Source organism: Priapulus caudatus, unplaced genomic scaffold, assembly GCF_000485595.1.
Source record: "Priapulus caudatus unplaced genomic scaffold, Priapulus_caudatus-5.0.1 Scaffold558, whole genome shotgun sequence".
In the NCBI taxonomy this organism is placed as follows: domain Eukaryota; kingdom Metazoa; phylum Priapulida; class Priapulimorpha; order Priapulimorphida; family Priapulidae; genus Priapulus; species Priapulus caudatus.
The window spans coordinates 11547-21333 of NW_014577619.1; positions in this window are offsets into that span (position 1 = coordinate 11547).

Sequence of the window (9787 nt, forward strand, 5' to 3'; positions counted from 1 at the left end):
CGAGATATAAGACGAGATATTGGATCTTTATTGGATCTAATTGGATCTTTATTGGATAATTGGATCTTTATTGGATCGTCTATTGTATCTATAAGACGAAATATTGGAGATATTGGATATTGGAGACATTTCTAAGAGAGAATCAGTGCCTTGTGAAATACAATTGAGAGGGACCCCAAGGTACAACTTACAAGATACAAGAGATATGGCGTTCCACGCTATTTTGTATACAGACACAACCCGCATAGGAATGGATCTAGATGACGTGACATGCAGAAACCTGGCGAACGTCTTTAAGGTATGAATATACATTAACTGTGTTTACCTTCTATCGACAACCTATCGTCTGCTAGTCAAGAACTGACAGCTTCTAACGGCCCGTACCGTGCATATATGTTTAATCGGTATAAGGACAAATACCCCCCGGACAATTACCCCCCCCCTGGACATTTAGAGGAGGAGTTAGAGGACGACGGAAAATGTAGTGGAGGATAAGGAATAGGAGTGGAAGAAGAAGAAGTAGAGGAGGTGCAGGTGGTGGTTGAGGGAAGAGGGAGAGAAGCAGGGGAAAATGTGATGGAGGAGGAGAGTAGGAGGTAGAGGCGCCCTCCTCTACCTCCTCCACCTCCTCTCCTCCTCCCCTCTCCTCCTCCCCACCTTTTCTCCCTCTACCACCTTCTCCTCCTCCTCCTCCTCCACCTCCTCTCCTCTTCTCCTCCTCCTTCACATTCTCTCCCTCATCCTCCACCTTTTCCCCACCATCGCCCCCCGCCTCCTCTACCACCTTCTCTCCTCCTCGACCTCTTCCCTGTATCACTGTTCAACAATGAATAATAAGCACCAAGTGAGTATTTGTCCGGGGGAGGGGTAAATGTCCAGGGGGTATTTGTCCGGGAGGAGGGTGATTTGCCGGGTGGTAAATGTCCAGGGGTGGTTGTCCGGAGGGTGAATGGCATGGGGGTAATTGTCTTGGGGTAATTGTCAGGGGGGTGATTGTCCGGGGGTATTTGTCCTATAACCGTTTAATGAAACACTTATAAGTTATAGTATCGAGTAGACATCAATGGTGATATACAAATTACAATTACAACTAAAGCGCACAAACATTATTTTTCAGTTGGTACCAGATCAGCCGATCTTCTTAACCAACGACAACAATAGAGCGGTGTTGCCCGATACAGATGGTGGATTTGGCGTGAGGCTGTCTCCTACCAATCACTACAAGGTGACGGAAACGCCACGTCCCGAGAAAGCCATCACGCTCCAGGCCACCCCACATGTAGGCCTACCAACAGCAGCACCAGCCCGAGCCCCAGCACATGTGCGCGGCTACGCGCAGGGAATTGTCTGTGTGATCACCCCTAGGGTCACTACAATATAATATATAAAGGTATTTACCTGTCGAACTATGTTTAATATGTAGCTATTTATTTAACTGCACAAATTGAACTTTAATTAGTATTCCTTTTTCTTTTTCAGATTTTGAAGTAAAGAGAAAAATTAACAACCTTCGCACATATTTCGTCCGAGAATATGCTAAAGTTAATAAAAGGAAATCTGGAGCTAGCACCGCAGTAACCCGACCATGCTGTGTGACTAACGTCAATATACACACTAGGGTCCCCTAACCTTAGCAAAGACCGTTTCTTGGAGCTAAGCTTCTGTTAGGGCTGAGTTGAGTCACAGAACTTATTATGCCTACTGATTCCCTCCATGATCCATAACGTACTTCATGGGTTATTGGGTCTTCCTGGTCATACATCATATCAGGAGTATCACCCAGTAGAAAGTTATGAAGCACACATGTTGCCAGGACTAACAGTTCAGTTTCTTTTTCTGGGGAAAGTGCAATAGCCGTGTGTAATACTCTGAACCGGTTAGCTAAAATTCCGAAATCATTTTCCACAACTCTACGTGCCCGTGTGTCACGGTCAGCCGGTTCCCGTCGGCGAAATTTTTTTTCCCACGAGAGTTCCGGACCCACCACAGATAGTGTTTTGTAATATATGGAGCGTATATAAGACAGACCTGGTTGTATTATAGTTAGTGTTAAGGTTAGGTTTAGGGTTAAGGTTAGGTTTAGGGTTAGGTTGTATAAATTTTACATTGTTGCTTCGAGGTAGTCGAGTGAATGGAGTGCGCTGATTGGCTGGGGTCCGGAACTCTCGTGGGAAAAAAAATTTCGCTTCCCGTCGACCGGCATCGAAGCCACACAGCTAGGCTGTGCACCTGGCCAGCTGGCGGCACGCGCGCGAGGCGGGCAGTACGGTGCGAGAGGGCAAGTGGGAAGGATAGTAGAGCCGCGTAGCAAAGCGTGAACGAAGCGGGCAGTACAGTAGAGCCACGCAGCAGAGCCGTGCGTGAGAGAGGACGTGTGTCGTCCCAGCCGTGCGTGAGAGAGGACGTGTGTCGTCCCAGCCGTGCGTGAGAGAGGACGTGGTATCGCCCAGCCGGAGGCCGGCGTGAGAGGACGTGTGTCGTCCCCAGCCGTGCGTGGAGAAAGGACGTGTTCGTCCCCAGCCGTGCGCTGAAGAGACTGTGTCGTCCAGCGCCGTGCGTGAAGAGGACGGTACGTGCGGGTAGAGAGACTGGTCGCTCCCAGAGAAGAAGAAGAAGACAAGCAGAAAAGGAAGACGGAGTAGGAGAAGAAGTAGACGAAGCAGCAGAGAGGAAGAAGAAGAAAAGAAGAAGAACGAAGAAAAGAAGAGGAAGAAGAAAGAAGGGAAGGAGACGAGAGGAGCGCCGTGGCACATATATGTTAAGTTGAAATTGTTATTCGTGTGTAAGTTGTACCCGACTTGTCATTACATATAGGTAAGTTGATTGTTACCGGGTTAATAGTTGTACCACCGACTTGTTCATTACGTATATGTTAAGTTTGATTGTTATCGTGTGTAATAAAGTTGTACCCGACTGTCATTGCGTACTATATGTATTCGCGCGAGTATTGAGTTCGTTTTATCATTAAGATTTTTGTAACAGTACGTGTAGTAGGGGGCGCGACGCTGAGGTATAAAATTTTGTGACAATACATGCTAGCGCCTTGAAACTCACCCCCCATCGTTCCGTCGGTTTCGCTTTGCGCGGTGGCCAGGCGCGCGCGGCGGATGCACACAAAAACGTTGCATACACAACATACACACGTTGACAGGAAAGTTGCAATAGCCGTGGGAAGTACTCCGAACCGGTCAGCTAAAAATTCGCGCAAATCATTTCCACAAGCTCACGTGCCCGTGATAGTCGTAATTAAATATTCGCCTGTATTCCAATCAACCCCTCGCCGGGATGCTGCTTCACCATGAATCGTAACGTGTAAGAGGGAAAGCATCAATCCCTGCCACTATGTCATAGACGGAGTATGTCATTACAAGACTTTTCGGCCATGTGTATGTTTACGTGTGGTTCCTTCCATAGCAGCTCAGAGAAGTTTCGATAACACACCCCATCACCAGCGTCTACCATTTGACTTCCAAACACTCGATGTAAATCTACACTATAATTTGCGTCCGACTAATCCAAGGAAAACTAAAATAACCTTGATAATTATAGAAACAATGATCCGAATTTCTGAGTCTCATTCTAAACATGCTTTCCATCAAGTGCACCGATGCAATTTGGGAATTCCATTCCGATCAATTCGTTGCAATGCTCTCCCATTCTTTCGTTGAGAATCTGAATTTTTTTCTAATTTGATAGGCTCAGTCCACTAAAAATTGAGAACAATTTATGAGATACAGCGCCTGAGGCAAAACAGTTATACGAAGAATGGAGGATACTCAGGATGATTATGAAAGGAGACCTGAGGAATCCACAGTCATCGTTGATGGACAGCTCCGTCACCAAACCCTATCCACGCGCATCTGGGTTATACGCCAGCATCCCGCCCATGTTCGACCGCCAACAATGAAGAACACATCCAAGACGCAACACGCAAGACGTTCCCTAGTGCCCTAATACACAACCTAAAAGCCAATTGGGTATTTAAACAACAAGCCACATCAAGATTAAGCAGAAAACGCTGTACAACTGGGCAATGCAATGTAATCCACAAGCTAATAAACCTATGTTACATTACCTCGTGATGTCACACAACACGGCACAATCCCAGCGAGCACATCTGACCCAGCCTAGCACAGCCCCATCTTCAAATTGCATACATCTTCTACAGATATACAGACGTTCGTGTCATTATCGTCTTCTTAATACAGAACCACAACTATCATGCCTATCCAAGCCAAAAAAGAAAGACGAATCTATAAGGCGATGACGAGATAAGCATGATAATGTGAAGAAATAGGGATAGCACAAATATGTAATTTTGCAACCCTTTTTCATGGAAATGACTCTCAACAAAGAAGAGAAATGCATGGAAGCGGTGCGGCAGCAGTGAAGCCGTTCAACAGAAGGTGTAGCGTATTGAGGTAACCCAGCCGGCCAAATTCGACACGGTGCCGTATCCAACAACGCGTTGGGAAACTATGCGGAAAAACACGGCCCGCGCCCCGCGCGTTTATGCGTAGAGTTCTAAACACGTATTTCAATACTGCCGTCTTACAAAATATCGACGACGTTACACAAGCAGTTCAAAGACACTAGCTCGGGCTGTGGCGGACTCTCACGTATTAAATCTTCTAAATTATGGCATGCCTAATAAGACAATGAGAAGTAGCACATATAGCACTAAACATGATTAATCCTTTACTGGACTAAACACCCCAAAATTATTATAAAAAGAAAAATCATTACGCTCAGCAAAAACAGGACCAAAATCTCAAGCGAATTGTTTAATAATTCGCGTCATGAGTGAATGATGCGCAAGTCGTACGTTATAAAAACGGCGAAACAATCGATCGGTAAACCTATTCGCGTTTTACGGGAAATCAGTATTGGCATATATGTTATAATTTGTTTCTATGGACTATATAATAAAAAGTGTTAAAACATAATATATTAACTGATATAAGATCGCGAAAGGTGGCGCGGCCATTGCGTACTACTGTTAGTACTGAATGTACTGGAATCTTATCTCTGATCTGAGTCGGCCATCTCTCTCTTCTTTTTTCTGCTGCTGCTGCTTATTTTCGAGTAGGTTGCATGGTGCTCTCGCCTTAAAATAGGCCTAATTATGTAACGTTGCTGCATCATTTAATGCGAAGACTGATCAGTGATGTGGTAATCTAAAATCTTAATAAGAAATATTCACATCGCAGGCCGAGAACTGAAATCATGGTGTCAGCTTTCCCACGCGGCGCAGGTATTTTTTTCCTAAGGTCAATCAAGACATAGGCCTAGCGAGCGCTGCAAATTGTTGATACAAATCAGCGTGCCTCAAACTCCTGTTTTATGTGCATTTCACATCATTGTGACCCTAGCCTAACCCTAACCCTAATCCTAACGCCTACATCCTAACCCTAACTCCTAACCCTAAACCCTAATTCTAACCGCTAACAGCTATACTCTAACCCTAACCAAATACTATTTAAAAATATATATAAAAAAAATTTTTTAATTTTTAATGTGTAAAAATTATGTTGTAATTAAAATGTTGTAATTAAATCATGTAAATAATTTGCGTTAATGGAAAAGAATGTTCAACGAATAAAGTAGGAAAATACAAAAACAGGAAAATAATTAGAAAACTGATGGTTCGATCCCCGTCCTTTCATAACTTGACGCTGCCGAGCTCTAACGAACTACACTATGAATCATATATAAACTTCAGAATTTGAATGTGCTATGTATATGGCAATACGTGACGTCATTGAGTGACGAAACAAGCTCAACAATAGCAGCGGCTCATCTACAGCCCTATGTTTTCTTGATTGACCCTAAGAAAAAAATCACGGCCCCCCGGCGTTGATGCAGAAGATGCGTCTATGGCGTAGATCATACTAAATCTTCAAAGTTCAAATCTTCCACAGAAAGATTCCACAGTCGATACTCGTGCTAGACATGCCCGGTTGAGTGTTCTTGATCTATCTTGCTATAATAGTTGACACTTTGTGTAAATTTTCTAACTTTTTAGGTGAAAAATATTTTACATTACGCAGGATTGTCATTGATATAGCCCTATAAGTTGGTCATGACAGTGGATAAAAATCGAAAGAAATAAGAATTTAGGGCTTGGGGTAATTATTCTGATCGAACATAATTATTATCCTGGATACTCCAAGGAATTAGCTTGCTAGCAATCCACTGTTACTGCACTTAAATTGTCAATTTTATAATTTGTGATATGTTGTATGTATATGGCTTAAAGAAAACTAAGGTCACTACGTCGAAAATCTCGGCAATGCTGCCGCACGATTTGTGTAAATCTTGTGAGCTCGATATCATTGTGAAGATTTCAACTGGCGACGGGGTGGCAGGCGTTCGTGCTTGTAATATGCCAATCATACAAGTAATGTATGTCATGCATTTTTCATTAGGCCTAAATCAATGTAAGATTGTATTTTATTTTTTAGTTGTCTGCTGAGGAATCATTTTCATTTTGCTAATGTGGTAATAGCAAGGATGACTAACAAGGAAAAACCGAGTTCAGCATCCCGATAAACTGGATGAAAGCAGTGAAATCTTATATTGGGCCTCCAGCATCAAACAAAAAATCCGTATGCTTTGTTGAGAAAGTGTGCAGAGCCAGATGCATCTGTGGATGCAATACAATTTAAAAGTAAAGGTTTTTTCCGTAAGTACCATTCCATGTTGATATCTGTCCTTTATTACATTTATTCTATCTATTAACGACATGGATCGGTCCCTTAAAACACGGTTCACAATGTTATAACATAATAAACACGTTATGGTGGAAGATGTTGATGGAATAGATTGTAATTCATAATTGCTCTATAATTTGTTTCAAGTGAGTATTGTTTAAAAATTATTTTATGGGCATTAATTTAATAAATTTTGTTGGCTTTCAAGGTACAATCGTAAGGAAGCTGAGAACGTGGAGGACTCGCGACGGCCACTGAGCTTGGAGTTGGAAATGAACCATTCCATGCCAAGCGGACGCAGGAAATTAAACGCACCATCAGATCCACAATATGAATAGCAATTTTGACGTATCTTTTTTTTTTTTCAAAATGTTAAATGAAAGGAGGTAACTGGCATCTGTAATGTCAAAGATATGGTATTTTTTTCTAGCTAATGACACCATTAAAAGCTTGGCGCATTGCGTTTTTCGTAGTTGTTCAGAACCACTTTTTGGATGTCATATCAGATCTCTTTCTCAAATTAATAGGCCTCCTCTCGCCGCTTCAACAAGAGAATATGTTAACATAAAATGTATTTCAGGAGGCAGACCTAGGCTATGTCATGTTTCTCTGCATTTAAACTTTGCATTAATTAAATCGCAATATCGCCATTTCGAGAAAATGAAAGGAAATAGTTTCAGTTGAAAGAGATGACGCGAGGAGAATCGCAAATTATCCTGAATCCCCGTCAGCCACCTAGAACACTACCGGTAACGAAGTAATCAAGACACTATCTACCATACGACGGAGTCAGTTTATTAAATAACTCAGAATTTTATTGTATACATATAGTATTGGGCTCCTGCTGACTTTCAGATTGACAGCGCTATTTACTAATGGTGCGCTCGTGGAAAGTGACGTGTATAAAGCTTGTTCAGTATAAAAATAAGGAGGTGAATTGGTACTACAAATGTCTGTTATTGGCCATAAAAAACCTCATATGGCAATTCACACAGTCTCTAATACGGGATCTTGGCATTCGCTGCCGGAGGGCATGGTGTTATAAGTTATTTTTCTGGGTGCTGTATTGAAATTTGACAGTACATCGTGAATCATTTAAACCTTTGAATCTCTTCTCACATTATAGGCTATGGACGGCCAATCTCGCCTCTTCAACAAGAATAATACATAAATTGTGATTTCAGGAGGCGACCTACTGCAATATTTCTGGCCATTAAACTTCTCATTAGATGAATCTGATATGCGATATTTTCAGAAATGGACAAAAACAGTGTCAAGTTGTAAAAATGACGCATGAAAGAATCCAAATTATCGCGAATTCCCGTCACCAACCTGAGAACACTACGTAACGAAGACTCAAGATCATCTAATATCAGCGGTGGGCTTAGTAAACAAAAATTAATTGAATTAGTTGGGGGATTTGGCCTACGCCCCCCCCTCATCGCAGCCCTGAATATCGATGTACCCTGCAGAGTGGGTAGTGTGAAATTTACGAAGAGAAAGTGTTGGTCCGCATTCGCCAAAGAATATTAGTCATCATATTTATTGTTGAATGTATAAGACCGCTTAAAGTGGACTGAGAGCTTTCATTAAGGATGTGGAACAAAAAATTCGCGGGCTATATTAGTGTTTTAAACGAGATTGTCGTTATTATCATTTTTCGAATTTTTAATTTCAGGAATCAGAGAATCACACAATGAACAGTATGGTATATAAGCGATACACCAGTGGCCAAGTGTAGTATAGTAATAAAAAATAAATTGCTAAATGAATGAATTGACAGCAAAGTTAGCAGCAAAAAATCTAGCGAAAAAAGCGAGACTAAACTATATCTATACAACATAATTCCATTAGATCTAGTAATTTGTCTCGTGTAGACTATGAGAATTCTCTGGTAAGATAGGGGCTTGAAAGTTTAGAACAGAAAGTCGCAAGCCTTGATTCTAACCCTAACCATTGACATCAATTTGACTCCAGCATGAAGCTCTATAACACTCCATTTCGTTTCAGAAAACAGCAGTAGGCGCTACGTGTCCAACCTCTTTGTTTGTTCAACTCTGCGTGGGAAAAAGTAAGTATATCTGAATGACTCGTCGCCTGGACCCCTGAGTGTGGTCTGGCCTGGCATTCGTACAACCTTTCCTGAAATAAAGGAAACAAGTTACTGATCAAATTAATCAGTTTGGGGGGTCAGATTTGTAGACTAATTCGGCAAAAACGATGTTTCAATGGTTGGTAGAGATAATTTAATCATTATTTCCTTAAATTCCTTGTATCTTAGCTTGACAGACTCTAGTTAAAGTGTAGTAGTCTGCCTAGAGGTTATTAACTTTAAGATTGCTCCCTTTTAGCGTACTGCAAGAAGCGCACAAGGTGGACGACCAACGAAAAAAAGTAGAAAAACTGCAGTAATGCAACACAAAACACGTCAACACACACACCACACAGCACCCCAGCACGCAAGCAGCTTATGCAGGACAACATTTGCTGGAGTGTGCTTACGAAAGTCGCTTATACACAAGTAATTAACCATTAAAGATATAGCAAATAGTTATAATCGATAACACAAAGAGTCTTCTGCTGTTTGTATGTCAGACTTCTGATGGGTCCATGCAATTATTTAATGATTAGCTGGAATATCTGGTGGCCATTGGTGAGGACACAGAACCGGAAGGATGATGACAAGGCCTTTGATTCCGAAATCATGGCCAGAAAGTACAACTGAAGGTCAATTTGATGTACGGTAATCGTGGTGCCTGGGGAAGAAGACCGCGTGATGCGGCTATCAACTGAGATGACGACCTCCCGAAGCCTAACAATGAAAGGTTGTTAGTAAGTATTGTCAATTTAGTTGGCTTCCGTTTTAAAATCCACTGGGATGTCATCCATTTATGAGAAACAGAGTGGTTAGAAACCAACTGGCTTGAATACGAATCTCCAGTGTTCGAAGGCCGCCAGTCGGCAATTTCGGCATGGAAATGTATTACATAATGGCCCAGGCAGTGATTTTTGTTAATTAACTTGCTGATACTTGCCTTCTATAAATATAACTTACGCTTTGATTAACAACGTAC